The sequence below is a fragment of the Heterodontus francisci genome, chromosome 2 (assembly GCF_036365525.1).
Source record: "Heterodontus francisci isolate sHetFra1 chromosome 2, sHetFra1.hap1, whole genome shotgun sequence".
NCBI lineage: Eukaryota > Metazoa > Chordata > Chondrichthyes > Heterodontiformes > Heterodontidae > Heterodontus > Heterodontus francisci.
This window is the reverse complement of record NC_090372.1, coordinates 161011694-161030405: the sequence shown is the minus strand read 5'-3', so window position 1 is coordinate 161030405 and position 18712 is coordinate 161011694. Positions and strand designations below refer to the sequence as shown.

The window sequence follows — 18712 nt, the reverse complement described above, 5'->3', positions numbered from 1 at the left end:
TCAGCAAGGGTGGGCACTGAAGGCCATCAGGGATTCTGCTGGGAGAAATAGCTAAGGGACAGCTGCCAAGGCAGGATCATTGCTACAAGGACAGCACTCTGGAAGCCTACTGAGCGCTTGGCATGGGTCTCATACACCCTGTCTTTTTGGACCCCCCGTGAAGTGATGCAGCGCCTCTGACGGAGGGAGGGCCAGGATGCAGCTGTGCTTGCCCCTTGAAGCTTCACAATGAGAGCAACAGCAGCCAGCTATGCCAAGAAGGGCCCAGCTTATGTAGTGCTCAGCTGAATGACACGGTATGGGCCATGGGGGACCCTTTCCAAATGAGGGCTGTGCCTACATTGACATCCACTAAGGGGGAAGGAGGAAGTCACAGCTCACAATTAAGGCATGATAGAATAATCATTTTCCACAAGAAAATTAATGCCAAAAATGAAAACAAATGTGACCCCTGTGCTAGCAGCTGGGCTGGAGGAAAGGCTGCCCCTTGGCCTGGGATGATTTTGGTGGCCATCCTCTGGCTGCCTGAGGCCTGGAGGGCCCCGGCTGCGAGAGGGTTTCCTGCACAGGTGCAGGAGTCTCCTCAGGCATCGTAGCTACTAGAGCTGGGTTCACTTGAGGAGGGGCTGAGGAGCTGCTGATCCCACTCAGAGCATCCTGAGAGGAGCTCCCATTTGTGGAGGTCAGCCTCCCCTCCTCCCTTTCAAGGCTCACTTGAACCCCTTGCTGAGCAGAGAAGGATGAGGAGCTGGAAAAGACTCCATGGACCTTGCCATGCCACTGCTGTGTGGAGCTCATGTCCAAGGTGATGGTGTGCAGGTCTGTGCGAATTTGGGGATCTGGCTCTCCATGAGGATCGCCAACCTCTCCTTGGAGGAAGCCATGTGCTCACATGCCTGAGACATGGCAGCACTCATGGCATGGATGGACCCCTCCATTGTCCACTCATGGCTGCGACGGCCTCTAGCATCTCCACCAGATGTTGCCTTACCCCTCTCTGCAACTCCAGCATGCCCTGTGCTGTCAACACCAGAGGCCCATCATGAGCCTGGGCTCAGCCCGGGCCTGGCTACTCACAGTCCTCTGACTGTCAGAGACTTCGGCTGTTTCAGCCTCAGCCAGCTGCTCGGGCACGTGTGCGGTGCTCTCACCAGCTCGTAATCCTGACTTTAAAGCCGAGCAGAAACCCACCGAAGTTAAAGTATCTGCGCTTGTGGAAGGTGCAGGAGAGTCACGGGACGGTGCATCCTCTGACTGCGGTTCTTCCTCAGAGGTGGAATTATGCCCCCCTTCTGCTGGTGACTCCTGCGGACACCAACCTGCCCGAGAGAACACAAACGTGCAGATTAGTATGTGCAGATCTCAACATGCCAACCATGCATGATGTGGGTCTCCAGAAGTAAACTGTATGTCAATGGAAGAAAATCCTTACTGTCTTGCGCGAAGACTCCAGTTTATCAGCATTTTTTTATTCATTCATGGGATGTGGGTGTCAATGGTTATGCCTGCGTTTATTGCCCATCCCTAATTGCCCTTGAGAAGGGAGGAGTGAGCTGCCTTCTTGAACTGCTGCAATCCTTGGGATATAAGTGCACCCACAGTGCTGTCAGGAAGGGAGTTTCAGGATTTTGACCCAGCAACAGTGAAGGAACGGCGACATAGTTCCAAGTCAGGATGGTGTGTGGCTTGGAGAGGAACTTGCAGGTCGTGGTGTTGCCATGCATCTGCTGCCCTTGCCCTTCTAGGTGGTAGAGATCAGGGGTTTGGAAGTTGCTGTCGAAGGAGCCTTGATGAGTTGCTGCAGTGGATCTTGTACATGGTACACACAGCTGCCACAGTGTACCAGTGGTGAAGGTGGTGGATGGGATGCCAATCAAGCGGGCTGCTTTATCCTGGATGGTGTTGAGCTTCTTGAGTGTTGCTGGAGCTGCACCCTTCAAGGCAAGTGGAGAGTATTCCACGACACTCCTGACTTGTGCCTTGTAAATGGTGGACAGGCATTGGGGAGTCAGGAGGTGAGTTACTCACTGCAGAATTCCCAGCCTCTGACTGCTCTTGTAGCAGTGATGGTAATGCCATTGAACATCAAGGGGAGAGGGTTAGATTCTCTCTTATTAGAGATGGTCATTGCCTGGCACTTGTGTGGTGCGAATGTTACTTGTCACTTATCAGCCCACGCCTGGATGTTATCCAGGTCTTGCTCCATCTGGACATGGGCTGCTTCAGTATCTGAGCAGTCACGAATGGTACTGAACATTGTGCAATTATCAGCGAACATCCCCACTTCCAACTTTATGATGGAGGGAAGGTCATTGATGAAGCAGCTGAACATGGTTGGGTCTAGCTATTAAGTGGCCGCCCTGGGTCCCCGTTAATTCAAGTGCCTCCTCCTCAGCTGTCGAGAGAGGCCAAAGATCTGGATGCCTCCACCAGTCTGCAATGTCTCCTTTGCTGTTATGGGCCGTCTTGTCCTGCAAGTGAAAAGAGGGAGATAGTCATATTTCGCAGAGAGATCAACATGACAGTTCTGCTAGTAGCAGCCCCTCATCCCCTGCTGGGGTATCCAAGATAGCTCATCCTCCCGTACGCTGTAGGGGTATTAATGGGGATGAGCTGTGAAAGAAAGTGGCCTGCGGCTGAGATGTAGCCATGCATCTGTCAGGATCAGGTGATACTTACCCCTTGAAATAAAAGCAAAATACTGCAGATGCTGGAAATCTGGAATAAAAACAAAAAATGCTGGAAATACTCAGCAGGTCTGGCAGCATCTGCGGAGAGAGAAGCAGAGTTAACATTTCAGGTTAGTGACCCTTCATCAGAACTGGCAAATATTATAAATGTAATAGGTTTTAAGCAAATAAAGCGGGGGTGGGGCAAAAGATAACAAAAGGGAAGGTGTTGATAAGACAGCGGGTCATAGAGAATAACTGACCAAAAGGTCCTGGAGCAAAGGCAAAGGTGTGGTAATGGTGTGGTGAAAGACAAAGCGTTAGTGCAGAGAGGGTGTTGAATGACAGAATAATGAACAATAATGAACCCCCTCTGCCAGCGCCTATGTGCTGCCTTCCTCCCATATCCACTTCCTCCTGCTTAGCCACATGCAATCCCTAAAAAGGGGAGGTATGGAGCACTCACCTTGGCGGAACAAAGGAGGTAATTGATCCTCATGCGGCACCATACCCATGTTCAGGGGGATGGCGGGGGGGGTGGGGGGGGGGGGTGGGGGGGGGTGACCCCACAGCTGCTGACCTCCTCTATGATCTTCATTCAGGTTTGCTTGGTCAGGCAGGAGGACCTCTTCTTGCCATCGCTGTGGAAGAGGACCTCCCAACTTTCCCATACAAACTGGAAGAGAATCTTGAGGGAGGCATAGCTAATCCGTGAGACCACACCGTGTCTTGTCTCTGCCATCCTGCAGAGTCCTGCTCCATGGCCTGGGAGCTCCAGGAGTCACCACAGCAACGGCTTCACCAGAGAGCAATGCAAATGAGTCTAAGGCAGAAATGCAAGCAAGGCTTTAAATAATAAGTGGCCACCCACCACGTGACAAGCAGTAACAGTGCCCATCTCTGGGTCCACCATCATGGCCTGTACTGTACTCATTAAGTTCAACTCACTGTGTGCAGTTTTGGGCACCATATTTGGGGAAGGATCTATTTGCATTGGAGGCAGCACAGCGAAGGTTCACTAGATTGGTTCCTGGGATGAGAGGGTTGTGCTATGATGACAGGCTGAGTAAATTGGGTCTATGTTCTCTGTAGTTTAGAAGAATGGGAGGTGATCTCATTGAAACTTACAAGATTCTGAAGGGTCTTGACAGGGTCGACACTGAGAGGTTGTTTCCTCTGGCTGGGCAATCTAAAATACAAGGGGCACAGTTTCAGGATAAGGAGACAATCATTTAGGTCAGATGAGGAGAAATATCTTCATTCAAAGAGTTATGTATCTTTAGAATTCTCTACCCCAGAGGGTATTGGATGTTCTAAATATATTTTGGTCTCTCAGGGAATCAAGGGATATGGGGAGTGGGAGGGAAAGTGGAGTTGAAGCCGAAGATCGGCCATGATCATACTAAATGGTGCAGCAGCCCCGACAAGCCTTATGGCCTACTCTTGCTCCTATTTCTTATGTTCTTAACTCAAGTAAACTGCTGGAAAGCAATGCACAGATTTTTTTTGCAGAATATCATTTAGATATTCTTGTAGTTACAGTAATAATATCTGAAGTAGGTCAATACACTCCTTTTAAATTTGATATATTTGGTATACATGTTCAATTATTGGCTATTGACCTTCAACAGGTTAGCTCTGCATTGCCTAAAGAATTACATTAAAATAAAGTGCTACAAATGCTTTTATTGTAAATTCTTTAGAGGCCAGTATTTCCACAAGAAATTACACTACAGATGCTTCGAAATAGTTTGGTTACCTGGGGGTCCATTTTCCTGTATTTGCTAACTATAGTGAACACGTCATCACCTGCATGAACTGGGGAGGCAGTTTAATACTCCTGCTAACTTTTTTACTGAATGTAGGAAAATACATTCTCTCTGGTAAGAAAAACTTTTGGAGAAATACATAAAATAACAAGGCTCTTAATTAATAACTATACATTAAAATGAATCATTTAGCATTGAAGTTTGGAAGAAAAACCTTGGGCTGAATTTTACGAGGGGAGTCAGGACATCGACGTCAGGGTAAAAAGCGGGCCCCAAGCCCGCAGTTGCCGGCAGCAGAACCTGCTTGACAATTTTACCACAGCAGCCTCCTAATTATGCGCCTGCGGGCCTGCTACCCAATCAGAGGGCCAGCAGTTTCTGAAGCCTCAGCAATGCCACCGAGAGAGTTGGTCGCTGCTAAGGAATGCAGAAGACCTGGGGCCTACAGCAGGTAATTAAAGAAAAAAGTTTTTAAAAAATCATGGGGCCCAGTGTCAGTGGGAAAACCCCTCTGGAGAAATCGTTGGGGTTGTGCGGCTGCCTTCCTTGCCCGCAGCCACCTCTTTGTTCTATTAAACCCTCCCTACCACTGGAGGCCGCCTCCATTTAGCTGGCAGCCTGCTCATGCAGCAGGGCATCATCCCGCTGGCAGCAAGACGCTAATGGCACCGTAAAATGGGCCTTAATTGGCCTTTAATTATGGGAATTGGCTGCCTGCCTCCTTGGACAGTGGGACTGTGTCAGGAAGCCGATCTGATAAGGCTCCCCACGATTCTATCGGCAACCCCCTGCATCTCCCATCCCACCTCCCATGGGCCAGTAAAATCCTGGCCATAGGGTTAACTCACAGGAAAGTCAGTTTGAAGGTCAGTTCCAGTCACATACTGGTCCCGATATTTATAGGGAGGTGGAGACAGAGTGGTAGCACTGGGGAAAGGTCGTGCCAAATTTAGTGGCAGGACCTCATAATTTTATTCTTCCATTTTTCACCTGGTAGCTGGCCAAATTCACAGCTGGGGACCCTTGGGGACAGTCACCAGCAATCATGGGTCAGGCATCAACTGGGGAAGGGGCAGCAGATTGCAGGGCGGGCTTCAGATCAGGGCTAGGAGGGGATGGTTGCTGATTGAGGCAGAAGCTAGAGAGAGGCCATGATTGGCAGAAGGGAGGCCGAAGGTTTGTTTGAGGGGTCAGGGGAAGCACTCATCTCCTCTGGGCCCACAAGGAATGCTAGAAAAAAACTTCTGGAACCGACAGCTCCTGTCTCCATTTTGCTGACAGGTATCCTGAGTCCTGGAAACTTGTTCTTCAATTGTTAAATTTAAATCAAGCTCCCAAATCCACTGAGGGAGTCCGATTTAAATATGATAATGAAGTGCTCTGCTGTCCCAACAGACGCATTTGTTTTTTTAAGGGTTCAACCACCTCTCCAACCTTCTCCTGTTTGTTGTGGATGAGAGGAGCAGTAAGTATTGAGGACATTGTTTTATTGAGAAACTTAGCTATGGGGCCACATCCCATAGTTCTAAAGAATATGGGGTAAATATTGTTTTTTTCTGCTTCTGTCACAGAGCTTCATGTGACAGGGATGTATATTGGGAGTTCAGCCACAGGAATCCATTAGAAAGTGCACCCGAAGGAAGAAGGCCTCATGCCCTGCTCAGAATGGAAGCTCTCTTACGGGCAGGCAGCAAGGCCATGGAGGTTGGAAAAGGAATGTGGAATCTTTTTTCTTAGACAAGTCCAGCAAGAAGACTCTCTGGATGGAGGTAGCCAGTGGCCATTTGGACAGCAGCTGGAGTTCCACTCCCAAATTTGTCCTGTTAACTGCTGAATGTGAAAAGATCATTTGATGATTATGAGGAAAGAGTAGAACATTTTTGGCTCATGGTCCAAAGTAACAAATGGAGAGATTAATCTCAACTATAATGAACAATTATAGCCCACAAAATTAAAATCAATATGAAACAACTGAATCACCAGGTTCTGTATGCGTTCTCACTGGCAGCATCCCACAAAACTTTTCCTTTGATCTTTCCACTTTAACATAAGAACATAAGAACTTTACTGGAGGATCAACTTAAGAGAAATGAATTTGCTACACAGAAAGTAACTTACTTAATATCTATGGTGAAATCCAAGGCCCCTTAATTGTCTGGGCCTACACACAATAAAGAATTGAGCCAATAGCCTTTCCATATAAGCATGTGCTTACTTCTAAAGCACAGAAACTGGCTCAAAACTTAATGAAGACATCTGTTGTGAAGCAGATGCCCTTCTCTCTCATGAAGACAGACTGCAAACTTCTGCTAGAATACTTTCAGCTCAGCTGCTGAGCATGACTACTTCCTTTAAGGGTACATTCAAAATACAAATCTGGCACAGGAAATTGTGCAGTGTGATTGACATTACTCTTATTTTATCCAAACTCTTACATGCAGTACTCCAGCGGAGCTATCGCAACGTAGCCATCAGAAGAATCCCACCCATGAATGAGATGGGGCGGAGTCCTGAAACATTAAAAATGTGAAACCATGTTGCAAATTCCGACCTGCAGTAGATTTTGTAGCAGCCTGTGCAGATTTTGCAAATGTACAATGAATATAAACCTTTGCTCTAAATGAACAACTAAGATGCGCTAATTTTAGAACAGCTGCAGCTTCTTACAGATTGTTACGACCGAGGCAGGAGGAGTGTACTGTTTTTTCTAGTTCCACTTCTCCACAGGTCACAGCATATATTTTACCCAGTTACTGATATGGTCAATCATAGACTCTACTCTTTATCCCAGAATAAAATACACCAACCAGGTTTCTTTAATAAATAACAAAATTATCAGTTTATTATGAAGCAAGACTTAATCAGTAACGAAGCAAAGCATTAACACCCAGATTGAAATAAGAAAGTTCCCTTGTACCTTAGCCCCACACACACACACACACACACACACACACACACACACACACACACACACCAGTTAACCAAAAAATAGAGATTTTCTCTTTAGAGCTCTGTTACAAAAAAAGGACAAAAAATACATTGGCCAAATACTTGCTAATTCTTGAAGAAAAAAAGAGAAGATATCAAAAGATGTCAATTGTCCCTTTTTGGTTTGGCATCCCAAATACGCATAGACAATTGTCACTGGGATCTTTCTAGAACAGTTCTTTTCAGGCAATGTTGAAGATCAGTTTGACAGGCTTTCCAGGAGAAATGCAGCAACAGGGGTTTCTGGCAGGATTTTCAGGAGAAATGCAGCATCAGATTCTCTATTTCTTACACTTAATTCTCAAGAAGTTCTCAAAGAGATGGAAGAGGGTGCTGATGGTGACTGCTCTCTTGGATGGTTTTCTCCAACTGCCTTCAAAACTGTTCACACCCCAGGACACTGTCCAAAGCAAAACCAAAAGCAATATCTCAAGAGCCAAGCCTCCTGATCCCTTTAAATCTTGACCTGTCATTTCTCTGTAAACATTTTCTTCAGGTCACCAGAACCTTCTGATGAAAGGTCACTGACCTGAAACGTCAACTCTGCTTCTCTCTCCACAGATGCTGCCAGAATTGCTGAATATTTCTAGCACTTTCTGTTTTTATTTACTCATTTATTACACAAAAGAGCTGAACTCAAGAGGTGAGGTGAGAGTGACTGCCCTTGATATCAAGGCAGCATTTGACCAAGTATGGCATCAAGGAGCCCTAGCAAAACTGAGATCAATGGGAATCAGGGGGAAAACCCTCTGCTGGCTGGAGTCATACCTAGCGCAAAGGAAGATGGTTGTGGTTGTTGGCAGTCAATCATCTGAGCTACAGGACATCACTGCAGGAGTTCCTCAGGGTAGTGTCCTAGGCCCAACCATCTTCAGCTGCTTCATCAATGACCTTCCTTCAATCATAAGGTCAGAAGTGGGGATGTTCGCTGATGATTGCACAATATTCAGCACCATTCGTGACTCCTCAGATACTGAAGCAGTCCTTGTAGAAATGCAGCAAGACCTGGACAATATCCAGGCTTGGGCTGAGAAGTGGCAAGTAACATTCGCACCACACAAGTGCCAGGCAATGACCATCTCCAACAAGAGAGAATCTAACCATCTCCCCTTGACATTCAACAGCATTACCATCACCGAATCCCCCACTATCAACATCCTAGGGGCTACCATTGACCAGAAACTGAACTGGAGTAGCCATATAAATACCATGGCTACAAGAGCAGGTCAGAGGCTAGGAATCCTGAGGCGAGTAACTCACCTCCTGACTCCCCAAAGCCTGTCCACCATCTACAAGGCACAAGTCAGGAGTGTGATGGAATACTCTCCACTTGCCTGGATGAGTGCAGCTCCAACAACACTCAAGAAGCTCGACACCATCCAGGACAAAGCAGCCCACTTGATTGGCACCCCATCTACAAACATTCACTCCCTCCACCACCGACACAAAGTGGCAGCAGTGTGTACTATCTACAAGATGCACTGCAGCAATGCACCAAGGCTCCTTAGACAGCACCTTCCAAACCCGCGACCTCTACCAACAAGAAGGCAGCAAATACAAGGGAACACCACGACCTGCAAGTTCCCCTCCAAGTCACACACCATCCTGATTTGGAACTATATCACCGTTCCTTCACTGTTGCTGGGTCAAAATCCTGGAACTCCCTTCCGAACAGCACTGTGGGTATACCTACCCCAAATGGACCGCAGCGGTTCAAGAAGGCAGCTCACCACCACCTTCTCAAGGGCAATTAGGGATGGGCAATAAATGCTGGCCTTGCCAGTGACACCCACATCTTATGAATGAATAAAAAAAAACATCAGCCATGCCCTCTGCCACCATGTGTAAATCCCGTTTTTGGTCCAAATCAGTCTTGCTCCTCCTTTTATCACCATTTTACTATTTATATTCCTATAGAAGACTTTTGGATTCCCTTTTATGTTGGCTGCCAGTCTCTTCTGATAATCTCTCTTTGCTGCTCTTATTCCTTTTATCAATTCTGCTCTGAACTTTCTATATTCAGCCTGGTTCTCACTTGTATTATCAACCTGACATCTGTCATAGGCACTCTTTTCTTGCTTCACCTTAATCTCTAACTCTTTTATCATCCAGGGAACTCTGGCTTTGTTTGTCCTACTTTTCCGCCGCATGGAAACATACCTCAACTGTACTCGATCTCCTCTTTAAAGGCAGCCATTGTTCCGTTACAGTTTTGCCTGCCAATCTTTGATTCTAATTTACCAGGGCCAGATCCGTTCTCAACCCATTGAAATTGGCCCTCCCCCAATTAATTATTTTTATTCTGGATTTCTCCTTGTCCTTTTCCATAGCTAATCCAAACCTTATGATACTATGATCACTGTCCCCTAAATGTTCCCCTACTGACACTTGATCCACCTTATTCCTCAGAACCAGATCCAGCAATGCCTCCTTCCTCATTGGACTGAAAACATAATGCTGTAGAAAATTCTCCTGGACCCACTTTCGAAACTCCTTCCCCCTTCTCTTCCCTTTTTAGTATGAATTTCCCAGTCTATATTAGGATAATTAAAGTCCCCATTCTAACTACACTGCAGTAAAATACTTTTCAATGATGTGCAGCTAGGAAAACTACATAAGCTTGCCATTGAAAAAGCTTAACAAATATCAACAACAAAAAAATCCTTTTGGTAATGGTTGTTCATCTATTTTGGAGGTGGAGAGAATCCTTGAGCAGTGTTAGATATTGACAAGAGGTATCTTGGTATTATCTATTCACATTCCACCAGTTATTATTTCAACTTTTTCATAAAATTAAATCCTCATGTTGTTTTCATGAGTCGGAAACAGAAAATAGGAAATATGACCGCTGTGTGAAATGATTTTTGGAGGTCAATCATCTCAGTTCTAGGACAGCACTGCAGGAGTTCCTCAGGGTAGTGTCTTCTCCCATCTTCACATGCACCTTCCCTCCATCATCAGGTCAGAAGTGGAATGTTCGCTGATGACTGCACAATGTCCAACACCATTCATGACTCCTAAGTTACTGAAGCAACCCGTGTCCAGATGCAGCAAGATGCAGAAAACACCCAGGCTTGGGCTGATAAGTGGCAAGTAACATTCACGCCACACAAGTGCCCGCCAATGACCATCTCAAACAGGATAATCTCCCCTTGATGTTCAATGGCATTACGATCACTGAATGCCCCACTATCAACATCCTGGGGGTTACCATTGACCGGAAACTGAACTGCAGCAGCCAAAATTAATGGTGTGGACACAAGAGCAGATCAGAGGCTGGGAATTCTGCAGCGAGTAACTCACCTCCTGACTCCCCAGTGCCTGTCCACCATCTGCGAGACACAAGTCATGAGTGTGATGGAATATTCTCCACTTGCCTGGATGGGTGCAGCTCCAAAAACACTCGAGAAGCTCGACACCATCCAGGAAAAAGCAGCCCGCTTGTTTGGCATCCCATCCATCACCTTCAACATTCATTCCCTTCACCACTGATGCACAGTGGCAGCAGTGTGTACCATCTACAAGATACACTGCAGCAACTCACCAAGGTTCCTTTTACAGCACATTCCAAACCCGCAACCTCTATCACTAGAAGGCCAAGGGCAGCAGATACATGGGAACACCAATATCTGCAAGTTTCCCTCCAAGCCACACACCATCCCAACTTGGAACTATATTGCCGTTCCTTCACTGTCACTCGGTCAAAATCCTGGAACTCCCTCCAGCACTATTGGTGTACCTACACCCAAGGACTGCAGTGGTTCAAAAAGGCAGCTGACCACCACCTTCTCAAGGGCAATTAGGGATGGGCAATAAATGCTCGCTTAGCCAGCGATGCCCACATCCCACAAATAAAAAAAGAAACATCAAATTTGCAACAAATATAATACATGGCAACATTGCATGCATGTGATGGGATGTTTTCCAACGTGAATTACATTTAATTGCATATCTGCATAACACAAAAGAAATGTCATGTATTCAAGTGCTATACAAAATTTAAACTCCATGCAATGTTGGCTTCAATTGATGGTCATATGGTCATAATGGCACATTTCATCAGATACTGGGTAAATGGTTGCTGAAGCAGTCTTGATGCGAGGCAAATGCACTGACCCATCTGGAATTTCAATCCTAAAAGGTACAATATCTAGGAAAGGCTATATGATTTATCATTTTGAATACGCAATACTGGATCATTCCATTTTACATTACTAATGGGATGACAAGAAAATTTAATCTTGATAAGTTTTATAATTTAAGACGGTCTAATGTGTTTACTTGTTGCAGTTTCACATTAAGGTCCATATCCACACCAGTTGTCAGACTTGGAAGAGAAGGTGCATTCTGGGGAATCTTCATTAACGGATGACAGTTAATGTTTTTATATGAACATCATATCTCCCTGGGCTGTGTTCGCTGACCGACATTGGGTCCTGGTGCAGCAAGACTAAATTTAAAATTCTCACCTTTCTGTTCAAATCCCTCCATAACTTCACCCCTCCCTATCTCTGTAAGCTCCTCCAGCTCTACAACCCTCTGGTTTTCCAATTCTGGTCTCCTGTGCATCTCTGATTTGTATTCTTCCACCACTGGTGGAAGAGTCAGTTACTAGGGGACATAGGTTTAAGATGTGAGGGGCAAAGTTTAGAGGGGATGTGCGAGGCAAGGTTTTTACACAGAGGGTGGTGAGTGCCTGGAACTTGCTGCCAGGGGAGGTGGTGGAAGCAGATACGATAGCGACGTTTAAGAGACATCTTGACAAATACATGACTAGGATGGGAATAGAGGGATATGGGCCCCGGAAGTGCAGAAGGTTTTAGTTTAGGCAGGCATCAAGATCGGCGCAGGCGTGGAGGGCCTAATGGCCTGTTCCTGTGCTGTACTGTTCTTTGTTCACTGGTGGCCATGCCTTCAGCTGCCTAAACCCCAAGATCCAGAATTCCCTTCTTAAATCTCTCTGCCTCTTTACTGTTTTCTGCTCCTTTAAGACACTCCTTAAAACCTACCTCTTTGGACAAGCTTTTTGTCGCTTGCTGTAGTATCTTATTATAAGGCTCTGTGTCAAATTTTGATAATGCTCCTGTGAAGCACCTCAGAACATTTTACTATGTTTTAGGCAATATATAAATGAAAGTTGTTAAGGGCAATGAAGATGAGCTGTCCATGCCTATTATGCTTTCTTGAGAACCTGTGGGAAGCCCAAGGCTTTTTATACATATATAAAGAGCAAGAGGGTAACTAGGGAAAGGGTTGGCCCGCTCAAGGACAGAGAAGGGAATCTACGTGTGGAGCCAGAGGAAATGGGCGAGGTACTAAATGAGTACTTTGCATCAGTATTCACCAAAGAGAAGGACTTGGTGGATGATGAGCCTAGGGAAGGGAGTGTAGATAGTCTCAGTCATCTCATTATCAAAAAGGAGGAGGTGTTGGGTGTCTTGCAAAGCATTAAGATAGATAAGTCCCCAGGGCCTGATGGGATCTACCCCAGAATACTAAGGGAGGCAAGGGAAGAAATTGCTGGGGCCTTGACAGAAATCTTTGCATCCTCATTGGCTACAGGTGAGGTCCCAGAGGACTGGAGAATAGCCAGTGTTGTTCCTTTGTTTAAGAAGGGTAGCAAGGATAATCCAGGAAATTATAGGCCAGTGAGCCTTACATCAGTGACAGGGAAATTATTAGAGATGATTCTTCGGGACAGGATTTACTCCCATTTGGAAACAAACAAACTTATTAGCGAGAGACAGCATGGTTTTGTGAAAGGGAGGTCGTGTCTCACTAATTTGATTGAGTTTTTTGAGGAAGTGACAAAGATGATTGATGAAGGAAGGGCAGTGGATGTTATCTATATGGAATTCAGTAAAGCCTTTGACAAGGTCCTGCATGGCAGACTGGTACAAAAGGAGAAGTCGCATGGGATCAGAGGTGAGCTGGCAAGATGGATACAGAACTGGCTCTGTCATAGAAGACAGAGGGTAGCAGTGGAAGGGTGCTTTTCTGAATGGCGGGATGTGACTAGTGGTGTTCCGCAGGGATCAGTGCTGCGACCTTTGCTGTTTGTAGTATATATAAATGATTTGGAGGAAAATGTAGCTGGTCTGATTAGTAAGTTTGCGGACGACACAAAGGTTGGTGGAGTTGCGGATAGTGATGAGGATTTTCAGAGGATACAGCAGGATATAGATCGGTTGGAGACTTGGGCGGAGAAATGGCAGATGGAGCTTAATCCGGACAAATGTGAGGTAATGCATTTTGGAAGACCTAATGCAGGTGGGAAGTATACAGTAAATGGCAGAACCCTTAGGAGTATTGACAGGCAGAGAGATCTGGGCGTACAGGTCCACAGGTCACTGAAAGTGGCAACGCAGGTGGATAAGGTAGTCAAGAAGGCATACGGCATGCTTGCCTTCATTGGTTGGGGCATAGAGTATAAAGATTGGTAAGTCATGCTGCAGCTGTACAGAACTTTAGTTAGGCCACACTTAGAATATTGCGTGCAATTCTGGTCGCCACACTACCAGAAGGACGTGGAGGCTTTGGAGAGGGTACAGAGGAGGTTTACCAGGATATTGCCTGGTCTGGAGGGCATTAGCTATGAGGAGAGGTTGGATAAACTCGGATTGTTTTCACTGGAACGACGGATGTGGAGGGGTGACATGATAGAGGTTTACAAAGTTATGGACAGAGTGGATAGTCAGAAGCTTTTTCCCAGGGTGGAAGAGTCAGTTACTAGGGGACATAGGTTTAAGGTCAGAGGGGCAAAGTTTAGAGGGGATCTGTGAGGCAGGTTCTTTACACAGAGGGTGGTGAGTGCCTGGAACTTGCTGCCGGGGGAGATGGTGGAAGCAGGTACGATAATGACGTTTAAGAGGCATCTTGACAAATACATGAATAGGATGGGAATAGAGGGATACGGTCCCCGGAAGTGCAGAAGGTTTTAGTTTAGGCAGGCATCAAGATTGGCGCAGGCTTGGAGGGCCGAATGGCCTGTTCCTGTGCTGTACTGTTCTTTGTTCTTTGTATGTGATAACAAGCAATCCTGATATTTGGTAATAGTAGAAAAATGGTGGGATCCTGTTTGTGGTTTCTTGCTGCATAGCATAGATGGAAATTTTCTAATGAAATTTATCCAGGTCCCCAAATGTTACTTGCTGACAGCTCACTTTTCAAGATAAATCTCTTGCTGATCAAAGAGGTCTGTTAAAATGAATTTGCTTGCCAAATAACTAACTGTAATCTGATACAGGTGCAGAAGCACTTGCATTGCAAGTCTGCTAAGGACTGCACTGTCTATTATCTTACGTTTTCAGATAAGACATAATTCTCAGTCTATCTGGAAAATAAAAAGAAATCAAAGGCCAAAGCTGCTTTTGAATAGAATGCAACACCAAGAGGTCAACTGATATTCCTTTTCAGTCATGACCAACATCTGAGGTTGTCTGACTTGTTCTATTCTTTCAGGGGAGTGTGTATCAATAATATTAACACAGGTATTTTATAGCAAAAAATAAATTCAGAGAGAACAGTTTAACAACAGGTGCAACTGGAGAAATTATAAGCCTTGAAGACACAAAAGTAGCTGTTATAATTATTCTAAGATGTGAGGAAAAAGATGCACCTCAATCTGTTCTTCTTGCTAGCTCTGTCAATGAGAACATTTTGATCCCTTAAGGAATGTTTGAAAGCATTGTGAGGAAGACTGGCTGCTATATGGAGGTTAAATTAGACTGGAAAATTAATATTAAAACCCATACTAATGAGTGCTGAGGAGTTTCTGATTACTTTAGCAATTCTGCTGATGGAATATCCTGCCCTTGAGAGCCAACCAGAATATTGGTAAAGGTGTTATCTTAAAAGAAGGCATGGAATATTTAGACCCAAAAGAAAGAAGCACAAAATTCATTTTTAAATTCACATAGTATCTGGTACTTGAGGGCAGTTGTAAGTGTTCAACTTATCTTGATATTCAATTACAACCATATCTCAAAAATCAAAGTTGAAAACAGCATTCATCACATGGGCCACATAGGTCAGCCTCTCTAAGCTTTAAACTAAATTCATTGTTACCACTAATACAATTGCTCCAAGTTGCCGATTTTCTTCAGTTTTTCATTACAGCCATCAGGTCACATTACCTGGTATCGTGGGAAGCTGCATTTTCAGGCAATTAGCTATCAGAAATCACTGCTTGCGCTAAAAAAGCTGCTGGAGTAACACCCAGCCGAAAGGTTTTGGAGTTAAAAACAAATTATGGCAATCCATTGCACAACCATGAGCATTTTGTAATTGAAAAGAGATGACTGTCTTATCATCAGTATTTAAGAACCTGCTGGTGAGCAGAGTTCTGCACATGTCAATAAATAATGACATCATCCTTCCATCCTTCACATGATATATCACAGGCAGTGAAAACCTGGCTCTCAATTGTATTGATTAAAAAAATGGAGCTGATATTTTATCCTTCAGTGCAGTGGAAAAGTGGCATTTGCTTTTACAGATCAAGTGTATGCCCCTAAAGTACTGAAGCAACACAGTTCTCAAGCCTTAGTGAGTGGCCAAGGCCAGATTGAGATCATATTACAGGTCACTCCATCCTAGAATTTAGATATTTAAGTCCATTCTTCTAAATGGCTTGATACTTGACCTGAGTCTCAAAACCAACTCTATGGTAAAGTCTCACATTTTGCCCAATATGGTGCAATAGAGACATGATGGGCAGTTTTTACTTAGCTGACCTGCAGGCAGCAGGTCGGTCAGAACGTCATGGGGAACCTGCAATTCGGGATTCCCCCTCATGCTGTTGTCATCTATCGGTTCCCCTCCTGGAGGCTAGCCTCATTGACAGGCTTGGCCTCCAGTCGGGCTGGAGAAGGCCGCATGAGCAAGTAAGTCCACACTGTTGGGGTGGGGTGCGAGGGGGGTGAAATTGGCAGTTCTGGGGGCTGGGGGTTGGTGGAGGATTGGGGGCCTCATGGTGAGATCGGAGGCCTCGGGATGGGATGGAGACACGAGGAAGTTGTTGGGGGAAGTGCTTGATCATGGAGTCTCCTCAGGCAGGGACCTGAATCCAGGAGGTAACTCCTGGATCCAAGTCTTCACCTTAATGAAGCTGCCGGGTTTTCCAACACTTGGGAAACCCAGCTGACAACAGTTAAATTCCAAAAGTACAATGACAGCGAGGCTCACAGCCTTATCATGATATTTAAAGTATGAATCTGCTTCCTTGGAGCGCTCACCCTCTGGCCTCAGTTAAGGCCGGAAACGGGCAGGTTGGGGGCAGATTGGAGGCAGGTTTGGCTTGGGAAACAGATTTCTCAGACTTTAAGACCCACACTAAGCCCAAACCTGTCTATTTGTTTCAGTTAAAGTTCCCCCTGATAATCTTTAATTACTGCCTGAATACAGTCTGTAGTACAGAGAGGTACAGAGTCAGAGAGGTTTAGGGAGGGAATGCCAGAGCTTAGGGCCTTGGCAGCATGGCCACCAATGGTGGAGCAATTAAAATCGGGGATTTTCAAGAGGCCTGAATTGGAGGAGCGCAGATATCTCGGAGAGTTGTGGGGCTGGAGGAGATTGCAGAGATCAGGGGCAGGGTTTTCCTTCCGAGGACAGGAAATGGATGTTGGGACTGTTCGGGCTCTGACCCCCCACCGGGGAGAAGCAATCCCAGCCTCAGATTTTCATGGAGCGGCCCCTTAATTGGCTGGAGGGTGGGTTGGGTGACCAATTAACGGCCACATTAATTGGAGGCAGGACAGAAAGAGACTGGACCCAATTTAAACCCATCACACTGTGGCTGCCATTTCACTGAATCAATTGCTGTGGCACTGTTACTGATGGAGCAAGAGATGCAGAGGGCTGGCACCCGAGGTAGGGCTGCCCCTGGAGGTCCTCCTTGACACAATGAAGAAGAGGAGGGATGTCCAGTTTCCAGGTGATGGCAGGATAAAGCAACCCTCCCTGACCAAGCAGGCCTGGACTGAGGTGGTGGAGGCAGTGTGCAGATGGAGTGTGGTCTGCAGGAACCGGGTTCAGTGTTGGAAGAAGTTCAATGACCTAATTTGCTCTGGCAAGATGAGTGCAATGCTGAACCTTTAGGATAGGCATCTGGGTACTCAACCTCCAGCACTCAAACTGAGGAGTCTGAGGGTGCATGCTGCTCCTGAACATGGGAGGAATGTGTGCCCAGGGTACTTGCTGACCCATCAGTAAGGCTCAGAGCAAGAGTGCAGCTGAGGACCTGATAGCACTGATACATGCAGCTTTATTTATTTATTATTTTTATTTAAAGCTGTTGGCACTGGCCATAGAAACCAGCAGATCCTTATCTCTCTCTCTTTTGTCCTTGCAGGAAAAACAGGCTCACAATGCCTGTGAGAGGGACCAGACAGCAGGAAAGGTTTCCTTCCAACACGTCACATAATCACACTGGGAGAGGGAGCCATGAGATCATCAGTGTCGTTGACCAAGAGCAGGTCGGGGAAGGCAAGATGGGCATCGCTGGTGAACAGGATGAATAAAAATTGGAATGCGTGCATTAAGGGAGTGCACTGCACTCCAGCCCATCCAACAGTATGCCAAACAAGGGGTTGCATTGGGAAGCCTCAGCACTGCAGAGGCTTCTGCTCTCGAAGGCTAGTTTCCATGATCTATTAGTTTAGTTTCGAGATACAGCACTGAAACAGGCCCTTCGGCCCACCGAGTCTGTACCGACCATCAACCACCCATTGATACTAATCCTACACTAATCCCATATTCCTACCACATCCCCACCTGTCCCTATATATTTCCCTACCACCTACCTATACTAGGGGCAATTTATAATGGCCAATTTACCTATCAACCTGCAAGTCTTTGGCATGTGGGAGGAAACCGGAGCACCCGGAGGAAACCCACGCAGACACAGGGAGAACTTGCAAACTCCGCACAGGCAGTACCCAGAATCTAACCCGGGTCGCTGGAGCTGTGAGGCTGCGGTGCTAACCACTGCGCCACTGTGCCGCCCTCTCTTCTTGTGTCTTCCACAGGTGCTGATGTTGAGGCCTAAAGGCCTATTCCTGCACCATCACAGGGCCAAGTGCTGCCGGAGCAGACCTCAGACCAAGCACCATTACACCTTACAAGCGCACCCTCCACCAACGCAGATAGTCACTTCAGTGAATCCTCACGCGCGTTTAGATTGGATGGCAGTGGGTGAGCAGCATGGCACTAGGAGGAGGTGCCAGCAGCAGAGTAAGCTGTAGGCAGTTCCCTTTGGAGGATGGAGGACAGCAATGGCCATACTCA

The 18712-nt window shown here is 46.2% G+C and overlaps 1 protein-coding gene across 6 annotated transcripts in view; it reads right to left on the bottom strand.

Moving 5' to 3' along the window:
- The window catches only part of adam22 (ADAM metallopeptidase domain 22), a 430588-nt gene that overhangs the window by 319223 nt on the left and 92653 nt on the right, over positions 1–18712 (bottom strand). The gene's annotated exons all lie outside the window — the stretch shown is intronic.